This window comes from Petaurus breviceps, unplaced genomic scaffold (genome assembly GCF_028583685.1).
Source record: "Petaurus breviceps papuanus isolate PSGF00001 unplaced genomic scaffold, PetGlider_PUasm1.0 90919, whole genome shotgun sequence".
NCBI lineage: Eukaryota > Metazoa > Chordata > Mammalia > Diprotodontia > Petauridae > Petaurus > Petaurus breviceps.
In genome coordinates this window covers 20,157,072-20,183,906 of record NW_027187378.1, presented here as the reverse complement: position 1 = coordinate 20,183,906, position 26,835 = coordinate 20,157,072, and the positions used below count along the sequence as shown (strand labels likewise).

At 39.2% G+C, this 26,835-nt stretch overlaps 1 long non-coding RNA gene across 2 annotated transcripts in view; it reads left to right on the top strand.

The window, feature by feature from the left end:
• Positions 1–26,577, top strand: part of LOC138151946 (uncharacterized) — a 31,021-nt gene extending 4,444 nt beyond the window's left edge. Inside the window, exons 2-4 of one of the 2 annotated variants that reach the window (XR_011165972.1) lie at positions 1,041–1,181; positions 25,386–25,486; positions 25,976–26,577. This is a non-coding gene — a long non-coding RNA (uncharacterized lncRNA). The remainder of the gene's footprint in view (positions 1–1,040; positions 1,182–25,385; positions 25,487–25,975) is intronic. The other variant, XR_011165971.1, reaches the window with a different exon arrangement.
• The last annotated feature ends 258 nt before the right edge of the window (positions 26,578–26,835 follow it).

The following is a 26,835-nucleotide window of genomic DNA, read 5'->3' as shown; positions in this document are numbered from 1 at the left end:
GAGAGAGAGAGAGAGAGAGAGAGAGAGAGAGAGAGAGAGAGAGAGAGAGAGAGAGAGAGAGAAAGAAAGAAAGAAAGAAAGAAAGAGAGAGAGAAGAGGGGAAAGGGGAAGGGGGAGAGGAGGGAGAGATAGGGAGAGAGATTCAAAGCCCTTTCTTCATTGTTCCTCAGTCTCTTTTGTTTCAGTCTTTGAGGAATAAGTAGGTGTGGTCTTTCTCAAGATCAACCTCTCTATTTGTGACCTTGATCTCATGTCTTCCTGTCACTTTTAGGACATTTCCTCTCCTCTCCCCTCTTTGTTTTTGTTTTCTAAATTAAATTTTTTTTTAAGCAATTGGGGCTTACTTAAATTGGGGGGGTTACTTAAAACTTGATCAAGGTTACACGGCCAGTTATTTCTGGGTGTGGTGCTAAGTATCAGAGCCCAGATTTGATCCCAGGTCATCCTGACTCTGGGGCTGGTGTTCTTACTCACTGAGCCACCTAGCTACCCCTAAATTAATTTTTTTCATTGAATAAAATTTTGTCTTTCTTCCTTCCCAGCCTCCACTCCAATTGATAAAGGAAGAGAAACATAATCCTTGTTACACACATATATAGTTAAGCAAACCAAATTCCCACATTGATCTTGCCCAGGAAATATATCTTGGTTTACATTTTGAATCCATTACCTCTCTATCTGGAGGTACATATTTCATTATGAGTCCTCTGGAATTCTTATTAGTCATTGTATTGATCTGAGTTCCTAAGTTTTTCCAATTTGTCTTTACAGTATCGTTATATAAATTATTCTCTTGATTCTTACTCTGAATCAGTTCATATTCATCTTTCCAGCTCTTTCCAAAACCATCAGAGGCCTTCATTTTTTTTTCTTCCCCCAAGAGTTAATGTTTTTATTGACTTATTAAATGATCCAGAACCCTGGTAGGTAAAAAGGGGAGAGTTCCTGCTCTTAAGGCATTTACAATTTTATTTTTGGCTTTTGCTATAATGAACTCAATTCTCCTCAGGTAATCTCTACATATTTGTTCCCTTAAACAGACCTTCAATATGAGAAAATGTCTAGAGCCTCATATGCCACGGAGGTGCTACATAGCTAATGTGTCTGAAATAACTAGCACTTTAAAGTTTGCAAAGTGCTGAATGTGTTACCTCATTTGGTCCCCACAACAACCCTGTGAGGTAGGTACTATTTATTATCTTCATGTTATAGATGAGTAAACTGAGGCACAGAGTTGTTAAATGGCTTCCCCAAGTTTCTGAGGCAGAATTAGGACTCCAAATCTAGCACTCTGTGCACTGCACTGTCTAGCAGCTGTTTCAGGCCCAGGTTCTCAGGCAAAGGTGGCAAGGGGCTCATATGGATATGAAGAGCACATATATGTGTGAACTATCTCTCTTTCACCTTCATCATCCTTAGGACTGGGATTTGGAGAAAGTGGCCAGTAGGATTGTTGACCAATTTGCTGAAAGACTATATATCTTTAGCAAGGAAACCAGACTTATGCTGCACTATCATTCAATGATCTTAGGGTGTGGGAGGGGACCTGGGACAGCTTGTGCTAGGGAAATACCCCTTAAAGGCTCTAGGGAACAGGCAGATGCTTTGAGTCTAGCTAAGGGAGGACAGGAAAGAAACCTCAAAAGACTCCTTAGGGAAACCTCCTTGTCCTCAAACCATGTGGTTTCCAGCCCAGCTGTTAGGGTAGTGGCAGGTGAATTCTCCTAAGAGCAGAGGAGGGAACAGGGAAAGTAGAATTTCACTTGTAGACATCATGGAAGAAACTCCCATGTACATTCACCCCTGTGCTTACCTCATCTTTGAATCACAGGCAGAGAGCAAACAAGCCAGCCACAGCATCACTCATGGGCCTCCTCGATAAGCTACAGCAAGAGTACCATTCCTGGTAGCCTGGTATTGAGCCCAATCACTGCAGGGCTTGGTTTGCTATGTCACCTTCATCTGCAACATCTTTGACTACTGAGAGTGAGCCAGTGAGAACCAGCTACTTTCTCTGACCCTGTTGGCCCCTTCATTTCTTACAGCATGATAGTATTCCATCACAGTTATATATCACACGTTGTTCAGTCATTCTCCAAAGGATGAATATTTCTTCAGTTTCCCATTCTTTGCTTCAACAAAAAGAGCTACATAGTTGTTTTGCTTAGGACTATTCTCTCGTCTATTAATCTCTCTCCACTCCCCGCCGCCCCCACACCTTTCCTGCTTTTTCTGTTGAATGAAATGTACTTCTGTACCTGATTCTGTATATGTATTTTCTTTCCTCCGACCATTTCAGATGAAAATGAGGGTTAAGCTTTGCCGATCCCTTTTATTTCAGTCTTGAGGAAGACTCCTTTTTCCATTCCTTCTTCCTTACTTATGTAAACATCTACTTGTGTACCACAATTGGGTGAGAGAATTTTCTCCATTCTTCCTCTCCCCCCATTATATTTCTCTTTTCTTCCTTTTTCATTCTTTTATGATCATCAATATATAACAGAACCACATCCAGGCCCTCTATTAGACTCCCTCTATGACCCTTGATGGTAAGATTTTGAGGGGAAACTCATCTGCCAATATTAGAATGTCAAGTTTTTCCTTGTTTACTCCCTTATGATTATTTACCTTTTTATGTTTCTCATGACTCCTGTGTTTGTACTTCAGGGTCTCTACACAGCTCTGTTTTTTTCCATTAGGAATACTTAGAAGTCCCTATTTTATCAAAAGTTTATTTCCTCTGCTATAGAATAATTGTTAAATTTGCTGGAAAGTCTATATCCTTTGCTTTTTGGAATATGATATTTAAAGTTTTCTATTTTATTATGGTGGCTGCTAAGTCTCATGTGATCCTGATTATAGTTCCTTAGTACTTGACTTCCTTTTGGCTGCTTACAGTATTTTACCATTGACCTGGGAGCCTTGGATTCTGACTATAATGTTTCTGGGGGTTTTTATTTTGAGGTTTCAGGAGGTGACTGGCAGATTCTTTCTATTTCTACTTTGCCCTATGATTCTAAGAGATCTGAGCAGTTTTCTTTTATGCATTCTTGAAATATGAAGTCAATGCTCTTTTTTTGGTCATATAGTTTTTAGGTAGTCCAAAGATTCTTAAATTATCTCTCTTCAATCTATTGTCCAGGTCAGTTCTATAAGATACCTCACATTTTTTCAGTCTTTTGACTTTGACTTAATATTTCCTGTTGTCTCATGAAATCATTAGCTTCTATTTGAATTTCTAATTCTAATTTTCAGGGAATTTGTTGCTTAAATAAAGTTTGTACCTTTTATGGTAAGCTGTTAATTCCCTTTCCAGTTCTTTCTTCCATAGCTCTCGTTTCTTGACTCATTTTTCTTTTGGAGCTCTTGTTTCATTTATAGAAATATTTTATATAAATTTATTTATTTTTTAGTTTTCAACATTCATTTCCACAAGATTTTGAGTTACAAATTTTCTCCCCATTTCTCCCCTCCCCCCCCACCCCAAGATAGCAAGCATACTGAATACCCCTTCCCCAATTGGTTCTCTCTTATGTCTTCCCCCATCCCCCTCCCCTCACTTTCTTGTAGGGCAACATGGATTTTATAGAAGTATTTTAAGCTCTTAAAAAAACCCCTCTAGTTTCTTTGTTTCTAAAAACTCTAGTTGAATCTAGTCCCCAAGCTGTGTTTTCCTTTGAGACTCTACTTATAGATATTGTGGAGTTATTCCCTTCTGAGTTTTTGTCCTGAGTGTCCCCATAGCTATAATAACTTTTTATGATGGGATTCTTTTCTTTTTTTTTTTTTTGCTCCTTATTCCATTCTATTTCCTGACTTGATGGTAGGGCCAAGCTTTGCAAATTTCTTGAAGGGATGTCTTACCTTGAAATCTCTAGGTTCCTGTTACTGCTTTCTTGGAGTTACTGAGGTTTGTGTGTTTTCTAGAATCTCTGAAACAGCTCAGGTTGGGGACCTGCAAGCTTTTAGCTTTTTGACCTATTCTCAAAATGGTCTGATCAAGGGCCGCCAGGTGGCTCAGCGAGTAAGAGTACCGGCTCCAGTGTTGGGACGACCTGGAGATCGAATCTCGTGCTCAGACACTCAGCACCACACCCAGAAATAACTGGCCGTGTAACCTTGAGCAAGTTGCTTAACCCCGATTGCTTAAAAAAAAAAAAAAGGTCTGATCAAGGATAAAGTCACTGCCCCTACAGCTAGAATGTTCCATGTGTCTCCAATGTCTGCTGACCTCTCTGTTTCCCTAGGCTAACTTGGGCTGAAAAACTGTGTGTTTTTTCTTGGATATAACCTCATCAGTGCTGATGTGGTGCATTTTTCTGTATCTGTTTGGAGTTGTTTGTGGTGACTTAGAGCTTGACTGTACTTCTTGCTACTGCACTATTTTGACTCAACCTCCTGAGCTCTCTCCTCTCTTCTCTATCTCTCCTTTGTCTTCCTTCTCCTCTTCCTCTCCTCTTCCCTTATCTCCTCCACTTGTAGAATCCCCAGTTTCCAGCTCTCATACTAGGCCTTTCCTGATGCCTTCTTCTTGAAATTACTTGGTATATATTTTTTATTTACTTATTCACAGACAGGGTACTCCAGAGGAGACTTCTTCAGGTTTTGGGTCCTCTGCAATTCCTAAAAACCATGTGTTTACTTTTTAATAGTCAAGGGACACATTTATTTCAACACAGAAGCACTTACCTAGAATTAGTAAGATAAGAAGAAGATTTACAACAGGACACTCCTTCCATAATTTTAAGGTGTATTCTCCTGCAAACTTACATGCTATCAGCATGGACAGTGACCAGATCTTGCAGGAAAGGTTGACATATAGGGAATATATATGAATAAGTAACTTGTACCTTCAATGCTTCCAGGTTCCTGGTGCCCTCTCCTGATGCTCCCCCTTTCTTGCCTTGCTTCTCACCAGTCTTCACTAGGCTGGTTACTCTCTGGACTTTGTTTACACTAGTCTACTAGGCTCTTCTGATACCATCTTCTGACTAAGCTGGAATCCTTGGCAAGGGTGCTGCTAAGTTCTTCCAGAGAATAAAAACAGAACCTTTGCCCTATGACAGCTGGAAAGTGTCCCCAGTTCTGTTCCTTTTAAGTCCCAGCCAAGGGGCCTGCCCTCTCCTGAGTGGCAGGAAGCCAAATCTAAGAACTAAACTGTTTGTCTTTCAGCCTCTCTACCAGGGTCAATTGCCCAATTTTTATTTATGCTGTCTCCTGATTGCCCACGTAAATGAATGGTTGGAAAAAAATTCACAATCATCCATGATCAAGAAGGATCAAGTTCATTGTCTCTACCAACCTTATTCTGGTTTTCTGATTCTTTCATTTGTGAGTTTGGCCACTAAAAGGCTAAAAACTCTACAAACTGAAAAAAGTCCATTCAGAGTCTGAAAGGGACTTTGTCCTACAACTTTACACTTGGTGTACCTGTTGTATCTCTTTAGTTGACTATAGTCCGGAGAACAGGATTCCTTTTGTTTTCATTTGCCTAATACCCAGCATGGAACCTTGCACATAAAAGAATGATTTTTTTTTTTAACAAACATTTATTTAAGCAGCTTATTCAGACTCTGGATCCAATGGCTTCTCCTCGTCCCTCTCCCCCCCCCCCCCCATCCCCTTCCCCAGCAGAGGTAACTTGAAACTCAATTGTGCCAATCCGATATTTACATGTGCAAAGTTTTCTTCATTATAGTGCCTAGAATACTGATGTTTCTCTTTTGGCATTGTATTGGCAAGGACCTAGGGATTGCAAACTCTTTGGTCAGAAACACAGGCAAGGGTCACTTGATTTTGCATGAATCTGGACCTCATTCCTCATTCACCCAAAATGAAATCAGCTATAAGAACCATGCTCATATGTTTTTTCTCTCAGCATGGAATGGACTCCAGGGATCTACACTCAGACAGTCTTCTTTCCCTCCTGCTCCTGTTTTTTTTTTTCTTCTCAGTTTATTCATTCTATTAGTCTATTCTCTTAGTCTATTCATTCACTTGATAACTTCCTCATACATCACAAACTCTTCAAGGGCTTAGATCACTCTCTCACACCAAACCACCCAGTTTCTATTTAAATCACTAGGAGTGGGGGTGGCTGGGTGGTGCAGTGAGTGGAGCACTGGCCCTGGAGTCAGCTGGATCTGGGTTCAAATCTGGCCTTAGATACTTAACACAAAAACTGGCAGTGTGACCTTGGGCAAGTCACCTAACCCCAATTGTCCTCCAAAAAAAGCAAAAAAAAAAATCACTAGGAGGCAGGGAGAATGTAGATAGCTGTCTGCCTTTTCTTTGTATAGTAGTTCAGGGGACCCAGCCAGCCTGACTATATGGAAGGACAGAGTGATCTATTTATTACAGTGATGTTTTACAATCTTCAAATTGTGCATCCTATAAAACTACATCTTGCCTTTATTGGTTGTAGAATATTCTAGTAACTGTTATGGCCCTATCAATCCCAGAGTTCAGAGATTCTGAAGCCTGGGAGTGACTTTAGGGCAGTAGTAGCATATGTTCTTTCATTTTTTTTTGCCCAAGAAACAGTCAATTTGATCTGTTTTCAAGTAAATATAGCAGCATAGTTATTGGTTCAATTCAGATATCTAAACTACAGAGATACTGAGGATTCTTAATCTAAATGATAGATCCATGTTAGATCCTAAATCAGGTTAAAAAGTAGAAAGATAAATAAAGTAGGGTCCTTATTAAGAAAGACCTTGATATCAATAGGGAAAAAGATATATTCTCAAATAACTACAATGCAGTTCAAGAAAGTTCATAAGAAACATTAGAGGGAGCTTCCTTATCTTGAGTTTCCTGTACCAATGAAAATACAGAGTCAGATTACGCCTCCTCTCCTGAAAATTCTGACTCCCTACACTTCCTTTCAAGAAACATTAAATGTTAAAATTTCCAGGACTGTCAGATGATTTAGGAAACTATTACAATAAATTTGGTAGTGGTAATGAGAGTGGAAAGTGTTACTGATCCAAAAGGATCAAATGTGAAAAACATTGTTAAAAAGAGAATAAACAAGGTTTAACTGAAAAACATAGGAAGGAGACAAAGATCACTTGATTTGGGAAGCCATTAACTCTCCTGAAGAGTGCTGAATTTGGAGTGAGAGGTTCTGAGTTTAAATACCAGCCCTGCTATTTAAATCACTTAACACCTCTAGGCCATAGTTTCTTGGACTGTTAAAAAAATAAGGGTTGGACCAGATAATTACTAAGAGCCCTTTTGGCTCTAAATCTATATGGTTATCAAAAATTGTACAGTACAGATGGGGTGGTGGTTTCTGGGGACAGAAGATAACTGGTTATAAATAAATTGAGCTTGGAATAAAGACAAGCGAGGATATTGAGTAGGCAATGGTAGGGGACTGAAGCTTGGAATCCAGATCAAGGCTGAAGAAGTAATTGACTAAAAAATTATATTGATGCCAGGAGTGTGAATATTTCAGGTCAGACTTTAGGGTATTCTTGCATGTATGAGTAACCATTAAAGAAGAGAGAAAAGCAGTAATAAGAGAACCAGGAGGACTTACCAGGGTAACAGGGTCACAAAAGCCTATGGAGTAGTTTCAAATAGAAAGGCATAATCGAGAGTGTATATTGCTACAAAAAGTTTAAGGGAAATAAAGATGAGAAAAAGTCATTGGATCTTGGTTTTCTCATTTTGCAAGTTTATTTTTGAATCACTAGGTGGCAGTCTACTACCATGAACATAGACTTCCATACTGAGTCCAAAACCTGAAACCATTTTCAAGGCTGGGGAAAAATCAAATTCACATTTTTTTTTTTGAGGTACAAATCTCACATGCAGTTATTAATTTGTATATGTAATACTAGTAATTCAATGGCCATTTTTATGAGTTTTAAATCCTTTTGAAGCATCATTTAAAGAACCCATTATTGATCTTGTTTCTTGGGGAAATAAATGATAATTTAAAAAATGCTCAGATGGTGCTAACATACTAAGCAATTTTTAAAAATAATGTGGAACATTAGGGTAATAAATGAAATATTGTTATCCTCTGCTGCTTTCTCCATGAATTTGTTCAAAGTAGATCTCTGTTGTTACTTCCTGGTCTTCTTTCTCCTGAATGTCTTTCCTTTAGATCCTGTCTAAAATCTGACCCTCTATAAAAGCATCTCCCTGTCCCACTGAATGTTAGTTGTGTAGCAACTTCCTTTGCTCTCCTGGTTATTTTCATTTTATCCTGTATATATTTTGTTTGTGCATAGTTGTTTGCACTTTACTTCCCCCATTAGACTGGGAACTCCTTTAGAGTAGCGACTTTTTAAAAAAATCTTTCTTTGTATACCCAATGCTTAGCAGTACCTGGCACATAGTAGGGACTTAATATATTTTTGTTGACTGGGAAATGTTGAAATATCACTTTTTAAGGCATTAAAAATATATTTTAATGATATCTTTTGTTTTTCTCTCACCTACATTTCTCATTGTATTCCTGTGTCCAGAGAGCAATCCCTTGTAACAAAGAATTAAAAAGATGAAGAAAATATTTTTAGCAAAACTAACCAACATACTGAAAAATTTCAATGTTTTATGCAATGGTGCCCACCCAAGGTGACCCATTTTGTGAAGGATCATGGGGTGATCACTGACTATCAGGCAACTCTATTCAATGTACTACCCAGCTGCCCAAATATTAGCCCTTCAAATACTTGAAGGTGGCTATTTTAATTTTCTAAATTTTTTCTTTTCTAGGCTAAACATTTCCATTAACTGATCCTCATATGACACGGATATGGTATACACCATACCTGGCTGTCCTCTGAACTGTCTCAAATTTATGTCTTTTCTAAACTGTGGCACCCAAAATTGAAGACAATATGCCGGATGTGGTCTGACCAAGGCAGAAAACAGCAGAGCTATTGCTTCCTTATTCCTAGAAGCTATGCGTTTTTTAATTTAGCCTGAGATAGCTTTGGCTTTTTTTTTTAAGTTGCTGCTATGTCATACTCCTAATGCATTGAGGTTGTATACTTAAGTCCCCAGATCTTTTTTTATACAAACTGCTAACCATTCCTCTCCCATCCTATATATGTGAAGGTAATTTTACGAAACCAAGAATAAGATGTTGGATTCATCCTTATTGAATATCATTAAAATAAAAAAAAAATTGAGTTTAACAAATATAAATTAAATTTAGAATTTTCACGTGCAAAGTAGTATAGGTTATGATGATGTCCTTGATGTGTGTGTGAATAATACTTGTAAAGATTTTGTAGGTATGGAAAACTAGGCATATACATGAGTATTTCTATTTTAAAACTTTTTTGTGTGCAAACTTTTGTTCTGGGACCCCACTCTCCTAATTGGTGATTGGCTCTTCAAGATCATTATTTTAGGAAAAGTCTGAGTAATGCTTCATTTCATTCCTGTTTCTTTGGCCATCTTCATATCCTCTCTAACCTCCTTACTTTCTACCCTATACCTTTTCTTACTCTTCTAATTTGTAGCTTATTTCTGTTTCTTCCTACCTCCACTTCTGGAACCATCAACTATGGTCAAACTCATGACATTGTTTACATATAGGGTCTTATCGATTTATTTATCTACAGTTTCACTAATCATCCCCATGTCTTTCCAAACCAAAGTGCTTTTCCCTAGCCTCCATTTCTGTTCATGTGTTGTCTCTTTCATTAGAGGGCAGGGACTATCTTTGAGATTTATATTTGTGTCTCCAGCACATATACTAAGCACTTAATAATTTTTTCATTCATTCATTCATAATAGATGAGGTTTTTAAAATATTTATTATTCTTCCTTCTTTCATATATCTTCAGTATTCAAATCTCAAGACCTTCAGAATTGTGTTGTCTCCAATACAGATTTCTTCTATGTATACTTAGTTTAGCCCAACTGTCAATCATCCAATCTTTGTTTTCTTTAGTGCCTTTTATATACTTTGTTTTGCAGCACATTGGTGATTGTGACATTAGAGTTCAAATTTGGTGATTCCACTGTTACTGATTGAGGAAAAAAATTACTGTAAGAAATACAGTTCTTTTCCATTTTTCCTGTTTGTTTTCTCCTTATAGATTCATTTTTAAATGTCCTCCAGATGTTTTGCTATAATTTGGTCCCTTACCAAGTTTTCTATAAGTCTTTTTTTTTGTCTTTGCTCCCTTTTGTATAAAGTAACTCTGCTCTTAATCTTCCAACATCCTTCTCTATAAGATTTTACAAGTAGGTTTATGTTAGGAAAGTGGGGTGGGGCAGTGGAGAGAAGGCTGTCCTCCCTCTGTCTCATGAACTGAAGAGGTTTTCAAAAGCCACAAATTCTTGGTATTCTGGAATTCAACACTGCTCCAGGGTCTGCCTTACTTTCTGAATGTTGATTCTAACCGTCCTGGTCAACAGCTTGCATCTTTGCTAGCTATCAACTTTCTCAAGCACTGCTTCCAGTCCCTCTTAGGTAAGGTATGATCAGGCAGCAGCATTGCCCATAATGTCAGCCTGAATACCATGACCACCCAATCTCTGAGACCAGCAAGGTGATGAAGATCACCATGTCACTGGGTTATACCAGTTCAAATTCTGATACACAAAGGAAGGACCCCAAATGGATTTTGTCAGCATTAGTACAGACTTTGAGAGTGGGACAAATAGTGACCAGATTAAGAAAGTGTCCTAGTCATCTGCAAATTTTATATCATAATGTAGAATCTTGGATTTAATATCAAATTTATTAGTAAGTCATATTAAACTGACCATGAAACACTAATACTACAATGAGGTAATACCTAATTATGACTAACCCCATCATTTTAAGGAAGGGAAAGTACACATACCCTTCTGTTTGAGGAGCTTGAAGGTTTGTGCTAGTTTTCACAGTATAAAAGTGAAAATCATGACTGAGAGCAAGAGGATGCCAAATTTGTGCAACCAATTCTTTTATTTTTCTTTTTGGAGGGGCAGTTGGGGTTAAGTGACTTGCCCAAAGTCACATGACTAGTTAAATGTTAAGCGTCTGAGACTGGATTTGAACTCAGGTCCTCCTGATGTTAGGGCTGGTGCTCTATTCACAGTGCCACCTAGCTACCCCCAAACAGTTCTTTAAGGGAATAGTACCACTGCTTCAAGAGAATAGTATCACTGAGATTTTCCACCAAGATCTGACCTGTGATGAGGAGCAAGGCAAAATCAATGATCCAGTTATAGTGGCCTTCTAGCTGTTCATTGCTGGATACTCTTCATCTCCTACCTCCATGACTGGCTGACCCCCATGCCCGTAATGCTCTCTTGACTTTTTGGGCTTCCTTCTATACTCAGCTCTAACTCCATCTTCTGCAAGACGCCCTTCCCACTCATATCCACTCCCTACTGCTCTGCCCTTCCCTCTGGAATTGCCTGCAACTTACCCTTTACACACACACACACACACACACACACACACACACACACACACACATGCACACACACACGTTTGTATGCTGTCTTCTCAACTTGAATGTGAACTTTTTGAGGTTAGGTACTATTCAGCTACCTTTTCCCTTTGACCTCTGATCCCCTTCTCCCACAGGTGAATTTCTCTTGGATCTACATTTTGAGGAAGCTCTTCGTCAACATCACGCTACCACATTATCTTTTCAACTCCTCTTTATTTTTTGTTCCTCACATAAAACACTCCTCATGACCCCTGAAAGGTTCTCTCTCCTCATCTCTATCTTTTGGCTTCATTCACATCCCAGCTAAAATCCTACCTTTTACAGAAATACTTTTAGGATACCTCTTAGTTTTAGTGCTTTCCTTCTGTTGTTCAGCTATTTGGTCATGTCCAGCTCTTTATGATCCCATGGACTTTTTTGTCAAATTTTTTTTTTTGGCAAAGATGCTGGAGTGGTTTAGCATTTCCTTTCCTACTATGTCCCCATTTTATACATGAGGAACTGAGGCAACTAGGGGCTAAATGCCTTGGCTAGGGTCACATAGCTAGGAAGTGCCTGAGGCTAGATTTTGAACTCAGATCTTCCTGATTCCATGGACAGGGCTCTATCCATTGTGCCAACTAACTGCCCCTTTCCATCTGTTTATTATTCCAGATTTATCCTGTATATATATTGTTTGTACATAATTACTTGCGTGTTGTCTCTCCCATAAGATTAGAGCTTCTCGAATGCAAGGATTGTCTTTTACCTTTCCTTGTATCCCCAGTGCTCAGCACAGTACCTAGCACATAGCAAGTGTTTATTAAATATTTATTGACTGCTATGTTCCCTCATTAGAATGCAAGTTCCTTGATGGTAGGGACTGTTTCTAGTTTTTGCTTTATTTGTATCCACAGCACTTAGCACAGTGCCTGGCATGTAGTAAGTACTTCAGTAATGCTTGTTGTTGACTTTACTGATATTTTCTGACCATGACACTCGCTGGTTTTCTAACTCAGCACTCTTCATGATATTTTCTTTTCCCTTGATGTTCTCTTTAATTGAAACCTTATGCTGGCTGTATTTGTTATAAGGTATTTAGTAAGGAATAAAAGGTCTAGCATTTAAGAATGCTTTATTTTTCTGGCTACTTTGAACAAAGTGGATATAAAAACAATCTGTGAGCTTCGGGGACAAAGTAAAATGTGGTTATTTGGTTGAATTGATGCTTTTGATGGCAAAGGTCCTTGCCATGAATTTGTCATGACCTACATACTTGACCTATATTGTATGTGTTTGATAAAGTTGTGCTAATTAGAAACATTAACAAGAGCATTCATCTATATTTAAGTGTGCAAGGGTATCTCTGGCTGTAATTTTGCTTCTGTAATAAATTTCTATTTATGCTTAGACAAATGATAATTGAAATATGTCGAGGGATCAACTTATTTTTTATTTTGAGAATTACCACACATTTTATTGATGAGGGCAAAATGCAGACAAGAACACTGCACTATCTCTTCTTATGGAGAGGCTATTTTATGGGGACTAGAGAAGGACTCTCTGGGAAACAGAATTGTACTTTCTCCCAGTGTGGCTCTACCTGACTGGATTGTCTGTCCTCTGCATGTCTCAACACTCCCCGGTCCTGCAAATGAATTTACCCCAGTAAATTGTATCTCCAGCTTTCATGTACATAAGTCATCCTGGATTTTTTTTGGAAAACTTTTGAATCTAGATTTAGTGAAGTTGATAAAAGTCTTTTTCAAAGAGTAGAAGTAATAGTCCTGTTTTTAACACCTGCTTTGTTTCATTATTGTGAATTATACTTTTTTGGAAAATGATATTTAGAAGTTAGCAAATTACTAACTTGCCTCATTATGAAGTAATTATAGAAGATATCAACTTATAAAGGTACAGGCTCAGGATGAGAATAAGTGGGATTATTCTTTCAGTGAAATACATGTTACATTAAATCAATGATATCTTTGAAATATTGATTCCTTTTTTATTAAGCAGTGTTTAAGTGATGGGGCAGTCAGTCAATAAATATTTATTAAGCACCTAACATGTAGGAGGCACTGTGCTAAAGAAAAAAATCAACAACCAACAAAACAGTTCCTACCCTCAAGGAGCTCAGTCTAATAATGGAGGAGACAGCATCTATGTACAATAAACTATATAAAGGATAAACAACAAGTAATCAACAGAGGGAGGAAACTAGAAATAAGAGGTAGCAATAAAGGGTTCCTATAGAAGTCGGGATATTAGCTGGGCCATAAGGAAGCCAGGGAAGACAGGAAGTAGAGCTGAGGAGGGAGAGGTATGGGGAATAGCCAACGAGAACACCCAGAGTATGTTGTTCAAGGAACAGCAAGGAGGCCAATGTTAATGGATCAAAGAGTATGGGGATGGGATAGGCTATTGTAAAGTATAAGAAGCTTGGAAAAGTAAGGAGGGGCCAGGTTATGAAAGGCTTTTAAAAGCCAAAAAGAGTATTTTATATTTGGTCCTGGAGGCATTAGGGAGTCAGTGGTATTTGTTGAGAGTGTGTGTGTGTGTGTGTGTGTGTGTGTGTGTGTGTGTGTGTGTTTGATATGGTCAGACATGTTTTAGAGAGATCAATTTGACAAGTGAGTGGAAGATGGACTGGTTGGGAAGAGACTTGAAGTAGGTTTACCAGTAAGCTATTTCAATAGTTTAGGCCTGAGGTGATGAGGGCCTGGACCAGGACGGGGGAAGTATCAGAGGAGAAAATGGGGGATGTTCAAGAGATCTTATAAAGCTAGAAATGATAGGACTTGATAGCTGTTTGGATATGGGAAGTGAAAGGGAGTGCAGAGATGATGAGGACATGTACAATGTGTGACTGGGAGGATGATGATATCCTTGATAGTAATAGAGAAGTTAAGAAGAAGGGAGGGTTTGGGGAAAATGATAATAAGTTCAGTATTAAACATGGTAAGTTTAATATGTCTATGCAGTATCTAGTTTGAGATATCGAATAGGCAGTTGAAGATGTGACATTGGAGGTCAGCAGAGAGGTTAGGGCTGGGCAAGTAGACTTGAGAATCATCTGCATAGAGATGATAATTTGGGAGCTGATGAGAACTTCAAGTGAAATTGTATAGAGGGAGAAGAGAAAAAGGGCCAGGATGAAGCTTTGAGGGATCCTCCTTATTAGTAGGAGTGACCTGGATGAAGATACAACAAAGGAGACTGAGAAGGATGTTCAGACAAGTAGGAGGAGAACCAAGAGAAAGCAGTGACAGATACCTAGAGAAAAGAGGTGGTCAAGGAGAAGAGAGCGATTGAAAATGTCAAAGGCTACAGAGATGTCAAGAAGAATGATGATTGAGAAAAGGCCATCAGATTGGGCAATTAAGATGTCATTAGAAACTTCATAGAAAGCTATTTCAGTTGAATGATGAGGTTAGAAGACAGAGTGTAAAGGGTTAAGAAGAAAGATGGGAAAAGACTGGAGACAACTATTATAGATGACCTTCTTTAGGAATTGAGTCACAAAAGGGAGAAGATAGATAGAAGGTATGGATGGATCAAGTGAAAATTTTTTGAGGATAGGGGAGACATGGACCTATTTGTAAGCAGTAGGTAAGCAGCCAATAAACAGGGAGGAATTAAAAATGTGTGAGACAGTAGGGATGGTAGAGGATGTAATGGGAAAATTTTTGCTTGTAGTGGAGTTTGTCTTGGCAAGGAGAAGGGCCACCTCTTCATATGAAACAGGGTTCAAGGAGGAGATGGTGGCAGAAGTCATCTGAGTGATGTGAGATGAAGAGGAGGGAAGAACATGGAGGTCTCCATTAATGGCTCCTAATATTTTTGGTGAAATATGAAGCGGGTGGGGCAGGTAGGTGGTGCAATGGATCTCTGAGTTCCAGGCCTGGAGTCAGGAAGACTCCTATTCCTGAGTTCAAATCTGGTCTCAGACACTTACCAGCTGTATAGCCCTGGGCAAGTCACTTAGCCCTGTTTGCCTCAGTTTCCTCATCTATAAAGTGAGCTGGAGAAGAAAATGGTAAGTCACTTCAGTATCTCTGCCAAGAAAACCCTAAATGGGGTCATGAAGAGTTGGACATTGATGGGATGCTTGAGGAGGGTGGAAAAAGTTTGAGAAAGCTGCTTTTGTGAGTAGGATAGTAAATTGATTAGGAGGTATAAATGGATTACTCCACTGCATCAAGGGCCCAGTTAAGATTATGTAGCAAAAACTTAGAGTGGACTTGTTGCAGTTTTATGATTTTCTCCAGTTTTGTTCAGCAGCATGTGAATAGGAAAGAAGGCAGTGAGTGGTTGGTGGAGTAATCCAAGGCTGGAGTTTTGAAGGGCAAGACTTTTATTAGGATAGAGAGGCAAGGGACCTGAGAGAAGAAGACATTGTACAACTGAACTGGTTGACCAAGGAGCAGAGAAGAGGGTGTAGTCAGTGCAGGGGTGATGGTCTCAGAAAGAATTTAGGGGTATTGGAAGTCAGGGTGAGGCTGAAGAACAAGATCTGGACTTGTAAGCAGAGAAAGGATGATAATAGATTATGATCAGATAAAGTAATTTCAGAGTTCATGAATATGGATGTGACATACTTGTGGCATGTGGCAGAATCAAGAGTATTGTCATCTTTGTGATGAGGTATGGGGCTCTGGGAGCCCCCTCGAGCTCTCCTTGAGTCCTTGAGGTACAGGCTCTGGGAACTTCCCTTGGACTCTTGATTAAACATCCCATTTGATGAGGCATTTGCTTGAGGCAATAAGTCTTACATTGTGGCGGGCCCAGACCTCTAGCTAACTACCGGGTTCCCCCGATAATAAGACACTGTCTTATTAATTTTTTTGGACAGAAAAACACCAGAGGGCTTATTTTCAGGGGAGGGCTTAGTTTAATGAACATTGACAGCAATTTTAATAAATAGGTAAATGTGAACAAAAAAATGTACCTTTATTCAATAAGCAAATCACTGGGGAAGAACAGGATGAAGCGCTCACTGCTGTAGCTCTGATTGGATGCAGCTCGGAGCACGGTGTGCATTTCACGAGGGGGGGGGACGGTGCATACAGAGGGTACCGTAATGTAGCGTGTAGCGCAGGGGATCACCTTCACTACAGTAGCAATCTCAATAGGGCTTATTTTTGGGGGAGGGCTTATTTTAGAGGAATCTTACACAGGGGAGGGCTTATTTTCAGGATAGGTCTTATTATCCAGGAAACACGGTACTTACTAACTCTAGCCTAGCCCTCCATTGTTCATCTATTTATGATCCACCCTTGAACTGACCTAGCCCACATTGTTTGTAGTCTCCAGCTACTTCCCACCCTTAATCACTCATTGACCTCATTAACTCCTCCGGAAGACCCTCCCCAACCTCTTCCCCTAGACCATCCCTAGATTTCTCTGAAATCTTCTGTATATAAGACCCTGCCTTGTTTTCATGTTTGTGAGAGTGCCATAGAATTCCATGTGGGTGAGTGCCATAGAATAGTGAGAGCACCATAGAATGACCTAGCACAGACTTACTCTGTGTCTAATGCAAGCGAACTTTTCATAAATTTTACTTTTCTTTGGCTGAGAGAAGACTTGAGTTGAATTCATTCAGCAGGACCCTATGTGTTAGTATTTTGGGGTCTCCAGAGCAACCCTAACCCTCTTTATTTTTCATTTTTATTGAGCTAAAGGAGTAGGTCATTGGAAATGAATAAGTCAAAGAATTGGAAAGTTATGATTTAGAGGGTGTATCAATATATATAAGTTCCCTGCTATGAGAGCAGGTGTTGGAGAGGGGTGAATGATGATGAACCAAATACTGAATTCACTGAGGAAGGAAGGAGAATGTCCTAGTGTTCAGTAGACAACAGCTACCAGAATATTGATTGGTTAATAAATATAGATCGAATGAACCAAAAACAGGAAAGATTACTGAATAGTGGTGATAGAGGGAGAACCAGGAAATGACATTGGGGAGCAAAAGAGTAAAGCAACTCTCCCACCATGACCAGTGAAAGTATAGCTAGTATTGGAAAGATAACCAGGGAAACTGTATCATAGGGAGGGAGCCAGGTCTCAGTGAGTATAGGGGGATGGAGAGAGTGAGTAAGGAAATGGTTTAAGCTAAAATCTGGCTTGTTACCTATGAAGCAGGAATTCTAGAGAGCCCAGTGGAAGAGTTGGATAGCTTTAATTTGGAAGGTTGGGAAGGTGAGGTTGAGTTGAGGGTGAAGCAAATAAGAGAAGAGAGAACAGGTTAAATAATGGCACAGTCTGGAATCATTGGGACTGTGTGGGCATGACAAAGTAGAATTATGTTCATCGTTGAGGGATAAATTCAGGTAGGCTATCATCGTTCACTTATTTGGCCTCTGGTGGAGTTGTCCCAGGGCATTAGGCGGGCATTAGTGTGTAGCTGGAAAAGGGGGTATGGAGAGGCAGTTAGGTGGCACAGTGGATAGAGCACAGGTCCTGGAGTCAGGAAGACCTGAGTTCAAATGCAACTTCAGATACTTACTGACTGTGTGACCAGGCAAGTCACTTAACTCTGATTGCCTCCAAAAGAAAGAAAGGGGTGGTGATGTGGAAGGTGTTCAGACAGGGACAAAACAAGCCTTTTGGGGCAGTAGATGGCTGGATAGGGTACCAAGAGTAAGACTGGATGTTGGTAAATATTTAACAACTGATTCTCAAAAAGAAGCATGTATCATGCATTTTAAAGTTTAATCTGCATTATTATCATTTTCTCCATTACTTTCTTGTTTAAACAATAAACAGAATAATAAACAAAGTCCTGATTTGGAGCATTTGCCAATTTCTGAGGTGTAAATGCTCACACTGAAAATTTAAATTTAACAATTGTATCATAAGATCCAGTTCAAGCTGGCTCTAGTATACCCCTGCTGAAGTTTGATAGAGGCTTAAAGTCAAGGAAGACCCTGTAGAGGTGTAAGTGTTTGGAGAGAGGCCTGCCTGGAGGGTAATGGAGGTTTGCAGACAAGGTAGGCCCTTTGGGACTGCAGGTGGCAGGAGGTGATGCTGGTAATCATGAGCCATGCCACTTCTCTAACTGAATTTTGCCCTGTCCAACAAATCTGTCTTGCACTATTTAACCCGGGGTGGGGAACCTGCAACCTTGAGGCCACATGTGGCCTTCTAGATCCTTAAGTGTGGCCTTTTGACGGAATCCAAATTTTATTTAACCCATGGCTTAACCACTTAATCAAAACTGGCTAGCAGAAGTTTTACAGAGCAAATAATGACAGGCTTGTTGTGTTGGGGAAGAAAGAAGGGCAGCTTGGCTGGGGGTTTGCTTCTTTACAAGAACAGACTACATAGCTCTTAAAGTTGACTAAGAGTCAGTGCATCATATTCAGCTTCCTCCTGTTTCCCTATCTCACACAATGGGAATGCTGCTAAATTACCCAACACTGTGGGGGTGGCTTTAAATGGACAAACTCTCTTACATCAACTCATCGTCTTACTGGTTAAAGAGACCCCTGTTCTTGAGTCTCAATTCCTCTGTGTTGTTTAATAAAGAGTGCAGTCAAGCACTGTTGATATTGAAATGCCCCATGCTGATAGACAAAAGAAAAATAAATTCATTTAGACATCAACTGAGGTACAGCTTCGGGGCTGAAGGGCAGATACTACTTGGTCAAAAGAGTTTGAAAGCCTCCCCAGTGGGGTGCTAAAGCCCATTTGACCCGCAAACAAACAACTCGATGTGGATAACCTTTTTCTATTCCTTAACTAACAGTCCTGGCATCTCTTACTGATGTGAACCCAAGCATGCTGGAGGGCTCAGGAAACCCCATGTTTAACAAGAGAAATACAGATTACAACCTCTCTTAAATCCCTGGATGGAATGTCTCTGGTTTGCTCATTGGAGAAAAAGTCATTTGCTCTTATTTTTTTAAATTGTCTGTTCACTTTTAATTTGCCTCTCCAATTAGCCTCTGCTTTTCCACTAAATTTAAAGGCATCAGACTTTACTAAGTAGGTTACAGTTGCTGCACAATGATTTATCTTTGATGCCAAACAGTGGTTACTGACCCCTGTATGCTAGCTCCCGAGTGGAATGTTCCATTGTCATTATAGGGGAGATAGAATTAGGGCCCTGAAACATATCCACGTGCTTGCAAACACTTAGGATCAGAAATGTTAAGCACAGAAGGAAAAAAAAAAGTGACTTTGAAGATTTCCTCCCCTATTTCCAGAAGAAAGAAAACATACTTTTGCCCATCAGACTTCAAATCCAACCTTTAGTTTTTAAGTAAACTGTTGTGTCTTTTGGCCTGTTGAACACATCACTTTATCTAATGGTATGAGGTTTTGGGAAATCATGTGGTCTTTCATTATCTTGGCAGAGAAAAGAGAGAACAAGACTGTTGCAAATCATTATAAATGGCCTCAAAAATGTTTTAAAAGAAAAAAAGAAAGAAATGCAGTTTGTTTTGACATTGGTCGCGTCTGGTTTGTCCCTTAGCTTTCCTGTCTGGCAAAAGAAGCTTCACCTCTCCATTGTGTTTGTGAATAGTGCTGGTTTAAAATTTACCAAGCAGGGGTACGCAGGCCTTCCAATTCTTTTCTATTCATTACTTCAATTAATAATTAGTCGCTTGAAAAAAAAAAAGAGCCAATCTGTTTCAGTGAGGGGGAGTTCCATTAAGAGAAGCATGAGCCAAGCCAATTACCATCTTGGTTCTGGCTGCCTTGGGAATTTAATTTAGTTACTCGGCTGATTTAAGGTATCCAAATATTGTTGTCTTGTGAAGGGGAAAGTAATGTTTGTTAAATGAGAGAAGTCCCTCTGGGCCCATATGCTGTTGATATTTCTGCGTTGCTCTGGGCTGGAATGGGTAATAGGGCCAGGCTGCTTTTGTTTCACCCACATGTCCTTTGTATTCTCATGATAGGACATAGCAGCTGGCCTCAGGCTGCCCAAACCTTTGCCACCCGTGGTGGGCGTAACTGCTTCCCCTTAAATAGTCACACACTTGAACAAGTCCATTGTTTGCCCAGAAAGCATTTCAACTGCCCATTACCAGTCATCCTTTGCACAAAAAGATGTGGGATCACTGCGTGGACAACCTGTCTGTACAGCATATTGTTTGGGGGCAATTAATCTGCAAATTGGCAGTTTGCAAATTGTCCCATGCATGAATTAGCTACATTGCTCTGAAAGGACTATAGGACCTGGGGAGATGGGGCCAGAGGATATCAGAGAAGAAAGTCACATGAATAAATAGGGCAATTGAATTTGCGAATTTTGAAAAAATCATAGAACCGCAATTTTGGGTCAGGAGGTAGAGCTTGAGAAGTCATTTTGTCTGTTCTCTCCACTTTCAGTCCATCTCATTTAAATCATTGGAGCTTGATGAAGTTTTATCATCTTTCAGAAGGAAATTCCATAGTCTTTCTTAGTCATTCATTCCCTGTTTAACAACTGTTGCTTAGGACATTCTCACTTAAATCTAATGAAAGCGTCTCATGTAGTTAAAACCTGCTTCCTCTGATTTGTTCCCCAGAGGTGATTAAGAACAGCTGATGGATGAATCATTCTCTGTTCAAGAGTCCTCTTTAATTTGAAGACACTGATTAAATCAGGCTACAGCCTTCTCTTCTCCAGGGCAAATAGTCCATAATCTTTTTGGCTCTACATGGCTTGAGCAACTTAGTTTTGTTGCACCCATAGCTTGCTTTTAGTACAGTCTTTTTGGACATAGATCAAGTTGAATTCTGTTTGAATATCTCTATGATGATGGTCTGAGAGACAGGTCAGAGGAATACAATCATTCCCTTTGCATTTTTAACTGGCTTTCTTTGGAACATCTTGACAACCAATAGTAATCATTTCCCTGAAGAAATAAGAATTCCAGTGGGTGATATTGTCTTTATTTGATTAATTAATAACTTTTTGCACTTGGTAGAAGTACTTTATGGCAAGAAAAAAATGCTAAACAAAGAACAAAATCTCAGTTGTCAGGGGCTGCCAGGTGGCTCAGTGAGTAAGAGCACCGGCTCTTGTGTTGGGATGACCTGGAGATCGAATCCCGGGCTCAGACACTCAGCACCACACCCAGAAATAACTGGCCGTGTAACCTTGAGCAAGTTACTTAACCCCGATTGCTTAAAATAAAAAAAAAAATCTCAGTTGTCCAAGAACTCATTGTAAAACATTTGGGGAAAATTTATCTGGGATAATCCGTCATTGAGCAGATTTTGCATGAACTGTAACAACTTCTGTCTTTTAGGGTAGAGAACATGTGCTTCTGGTTATATTAAATAAAAAAGGTTGCCAATCCCCTGTTTCCTCAATCTTTTAAGTAACAATGACAGTAAGTTAGAGAGATATCAGATTCTATTCTTAGCTAGACATGTAGCCTGCACTGTAGCATTGTTGAAGTCTCCTAGACACAAACTTCCACTGAGATTGAAACATAAGGGAAAGAGTAATAGATTTATGTCCAAAAAGCCTGTGTGTGAAATCCTAGCCCTGCTGCTTACTAGCTGTGTAAATTGTTTCACTTCTCAGAGGCCATAGTCTTCCTCAACTATAAATTAGGAGGTGGAAATACTTGATTTTAAAAGTCCTTTTGACTTCTAAATTTATGATCCTAATGAAATAAAATAAAATCAATAAATCAAGCATTTATTAAGCACCTACTATATGTCAAATGCTGTACTAAGCTCTGGGAATACAAAGGATGACAAAGAACAATTCTTGTTCTCAAAGAGCTTATAATCTAATGGATAAAGTGGAGAGGTGAGTAAATTTGTTAGTTTTCCTATGTCCTTTTTTTTTGTCATCTGTCCAGAAATTGAACTCTTGAGTCTAATTATTGACTTCTCTGTATTCCTATTATCATATCAACACTATCATTCCTTCTGGAATTTTGTTGTTCAGTTGTGTCCTATTCTTTGTGACCCCATTTGGGCTTTTCTCAGCAAAGATACTGGTTTGCCAATGGTTTGTCATTTCCTTTCCTACCTCATTTTACAGATGAAGAAATGAAGGCAAAAAGGGTTAAGTGACTTACCCAAGGTCACACAGCCTGCTAAGTGTTTGAGGATAGATTTGAACTCATGAAAATGAGTCTTCCTGACTCCAAGCCTGGCATTCTATCCACTGCACCACCTCACTGAACTAGCTGCTTCTGGAAAGAGCATGCCAGCAGAATCTTATTATTTGAGTCACCATCTCTGTGACTTTCCAGACTATAACTTCCTTCTTTGGTCACTACTCCTCTCTGAATGTGTTATTGCTGCATTAGAACATAAGCTCCACGAGGACAGGGATTATTTCTTCCACAGATTCCTATCTGCAATGTAGCACAGTATTTGGCACAAAGTAAACACTTAATAAATGCATTTTGTCCCTTCATTCATTTTGCTAGTCATAAGAGTGAAAGAGATGAGGAAGTGTAGCTTACTCAGTGAAACCATTCCTGCTCTTTGCAAGAACAATGAAAAGCTTATGGCATTGTAATGGAAGTTGTACAGAACATGTGTAGATATTTCCTGCCTGTTTTTTTACTGGCTAAGTGAGTGACTCAGCACTTAGACCCTTTGGAGATGATGAACTCCCTTGATGCTTCTGGTCATGTGGTGGCTCAGCACTGAAAGGACTTGTTTTGGTATGAAGTAGCAGATCCCCAGTAGTTCCCTTTGTTTTCTCCTGCCTCACACAAGTGACAGTAGGGTAAAGGTGCAATCTTGGTTAAAAGGAGAGACATCTTTTGGCTTCCTCTCTTCCTTCGATTCTCCACTGTGCAGAGGATTATTCTCTGTCTTTAGATTTCCTATGAGATGGTGAGGGGATGGGTAGTATTCTTTCACCCTTACCCAAGGCTACTTCTACATGAAGTGTGGACTCTACTAGGTAAGGTTGTGCCTGGACCTCTGCTACTTTTTCTGTCTTCTTTTTCCTTTCCTGAATAAGAGTTTGAATATCATTCTTGTGGTGATTATGTCAAGGCTTGAAAGTAAGTTTGTAAATTTAAGAGGTTTGGAGATCTTGAGTTCATGAATGGGTTTGATTGATAGAAAGGAAAGCTTCTTCATTGGAGAAGAGAGCCATCAAAAAGAAGAGAAGCCAAGCCCAATGCCTGGCTTCTCAGAAGGCATGAACTTTGAAGGAGATAGTGTGGATTCAGGGTGAAATGTAAGATGCCTAGTCAGTACTCATACGAGCTGCTTTATGTTCTGATGAAGTTCAAGTATCATCCTCCTAACAGCTTGTAATGGATGGTTGATCGCTGTCCTTCATTCTGGAAGGGACCAAAATGACATCACTATGTAGGAATCAATATGCAGGGTGTCCAACTATGACTGATCAGACCAATACAAGCTTGGAACACTCTACAACAGATCAGGCACAAATAGTCCACATGAACATTTGAAGTGGAGATGTCTCTAAATTTGCGTATCTCACTTTCTTTTGAGCTATTGCAATCCTGCTTTGTTCATAGAGCATAGCACCTTCTTTGGTGTGGGCATGCCATGCTGGGTAGTCCTTTGCTAGTGTTTCCCATGTTACAAAATCAATTCCAAAGTTCTTCATAGAGACCTTGAGAATATCTTCTATTGCTTCTTCTGACCTCCATGTGAGTGCTTGCCTTGTGTGAATTCTCTGTAAAATAGTCTACCACACTATCCATATGTGGAACCATCATTTAAAGCAAATGAAGAAATTTTGAATGCTGTGGATAAATTCACTTACCTTGGCATATTTGTGGTTTCCTTTATTAGAATGAAAGGTCTTTGAGAGTAAAGATTCTCTTACTTTTCTATTTGTATCCCCAGTGCTAAGCACAGAGCTTTGCACATAACAAGCACTTAAATAGTTCTTTCTTTCCTTCATTCACATACATTGTAGAATAGGATGTGATTATAGAAGGAACTGTGAATCTCTATTATGTGGACTGTTTTACTTTTAAATGATACAAATAATTCATCATATAACTTTCAAAACTATCCTGCTTGTCTGTTATTCCTTCTGGCCTTCCTTCTGTTCTTTCCTAATTTTTTTTTTCAATCTCTATCGCCAGCTTTCCTCTCTCTCCCTCCTTTCCCAATTGAAAAGAAAAATCCCTGTAACAAATATATATATATAGTCAAAATAGCAGAGTTTGCTTCAAATTTTCTATCATTACTACTAAATTTTAGGGAAGCTTTTTAGTTCTCAAAGATTCTTTGGATGTGGCCAGCTGAAGAATATTTCTATTTTCTTTGGTTCAGTACTTGTTACTTTGTGACCTATGTACTTGATAGAAACTACAAAAATGGCATTTTTCAGGTGATAACTTCAGACCAGTATCTTCAATGACCAGGTCATTCAACACTTTCATTAACTTTTTCTTAACTTCTTCTAATGTTTTTTTCAAAGAATGTAAAATTGTTTGGATAAAAATTTCTTAATCATTGTGTGTGTGTGTTGGACCCCTTTGGAAGTCTGGTGAAGCCTATGGACTTCTTTTTAGAATAATGTTTTTACATGTCTAAAATAAAATGCAAAGGTTTACAAAATGTCAATTATTCTGAAATAGCTTTCTAAATATTTAAAAAAAAACAACCAAATTCAGAACCAATTAAATCTATTCATGGATTTCACTGAGGGTCATGAACCCAAGGTTAAGAATGTCTTAACTTGAAATGGTAATACTTCCAGGTAGTTCATATAACCAACCACCTTTGAGAAGTGCCTGGTGTTTTAAGATTCATTCCAAGATTCCAGAGGTCAAGTGCTCAAATTATTATCCTACTGCCCATATGAAGACTATCTTCCTCTTGTTTTTCTCTTATAGGGAGATCTGATCATATAAACTGCATGGGTACAGTACTGAATATCACTGACCGCCTAGCAGACAATATAGGGTTCCTTGAACTTTTGACATGCTATAATGGTCAATTTTAGTTCTCTTGTTCAAAGACCTGTAATCTAAACAACTTGGATCATACCAGTTTTCTTTCTGACTACCACTACAGGCAAGGCATAGGAATTGCAGGACTCTGAAATGATGCTTTTGACTAACAGCTAAAAAGGCAATCTTTGATGATCACTCTCTGAAAGACTGGGAGTCATTGAGGTGGGTTCTATGCATTGCTCCAAGAGTATATTATACAATTCTAGAATAGATTATTAAAAAGGGAATTAATGAGAATTTAGAAAAGGAAGCTGTCATGAAGAATCAGTATGGTATCATGTGGCACTGGCCAATTAGATCCAAGTCTCAGAACTTGAACAAAGTTTCTTTCTGTTTTCAATCCAAAATGTGGAGGCTTGGTGAGCTTACTTCTGGCCAGGAACAACTGATGAATACATGGCCATTAATGTGATGACTAAAAGCCTTCCAATTGTCTTTGGAACTGGAGCCAGCATTGAGTTTACATACAAAAGAATGATTTATCCTTCCTCAGCCCTTTTTTTTCTTCTCTCTTTCTTGGCAACTTTCTAGTGAGGAACAGAAGTGAGTTTCTGGGTGAAGGAAGGGATGCTGATCTCAGTTGTTTTTTTCTCTCTACATAGTCACCAGGTGTCCCTGCTTTCTTTTGTGTTTATTCTTTCCTGATCTTAGGTGAGTGAACTTCTGGAAAAAGAAAGGCCTACATCAAGACCTTGTGAGCTTCAAAAAGTTGGAAGAGCCACCAGAGTCCTCTCAGGAAATGGAATCAGAAGCAGAGGCTTTAGAGCCTATAGCAGCAGTATCTGAGGTTGCTGAGGACTTAGCTAAGCAATCAATTGACCTGTCAGTTAAGACATCTTATAAGGAACTGTCCTAGCTGATGAATGAGTAATTCATTCATTGGCAATGATGTAAGCAGAAGTGAACTTGGTTTGGACTTTGAAGAGAAGAAAAGGACTCTCACTGCTATTCAGAAGTCTTGAGATATCCATGTGTTCCCTACATGAGTGCTCTAGTTCTTTAGAGGCAACTAGAGGGCACAATGGATATAGCCCTCAGTCTGGAATCAGAAGACCTGAGTTAAAGTCTATTCTCAAATATTGTTTAGCTTGGGCAAGTAACTTAAACCTCTGTGTGCCTCAGTTTCCCCAACTGTAAAATGGAGGTTATAATAGCTCCTACCTCACAGGATTATTTTGAGGATCAGTTGGGATAATATTTGTAAAGTGCTTAGCATGGTGCCTGGCATATAATAAACACTTTACAAATGCTGATTTCCTTTCTCCTTCATTTTCCTTTTGTTTGTGCTTCAAGTTTGATCCCACTCTCTCCAGGGACCTTGTGTGTATGTGTGAAGGGGGAAAAGTATACCACAAACTGGGGACAATGTTTTGTACTAACTAAGCTTGAGCCCACTTTCCCCAATGGAGAATATACTTCCATATTTGAGGGGGTCATGTTTTTGTTCTTCTTTTCCTTTTCAGTAAATATCTTTTTATAAAAGCTAATTGAGATCAACTAGTTAGTTGATA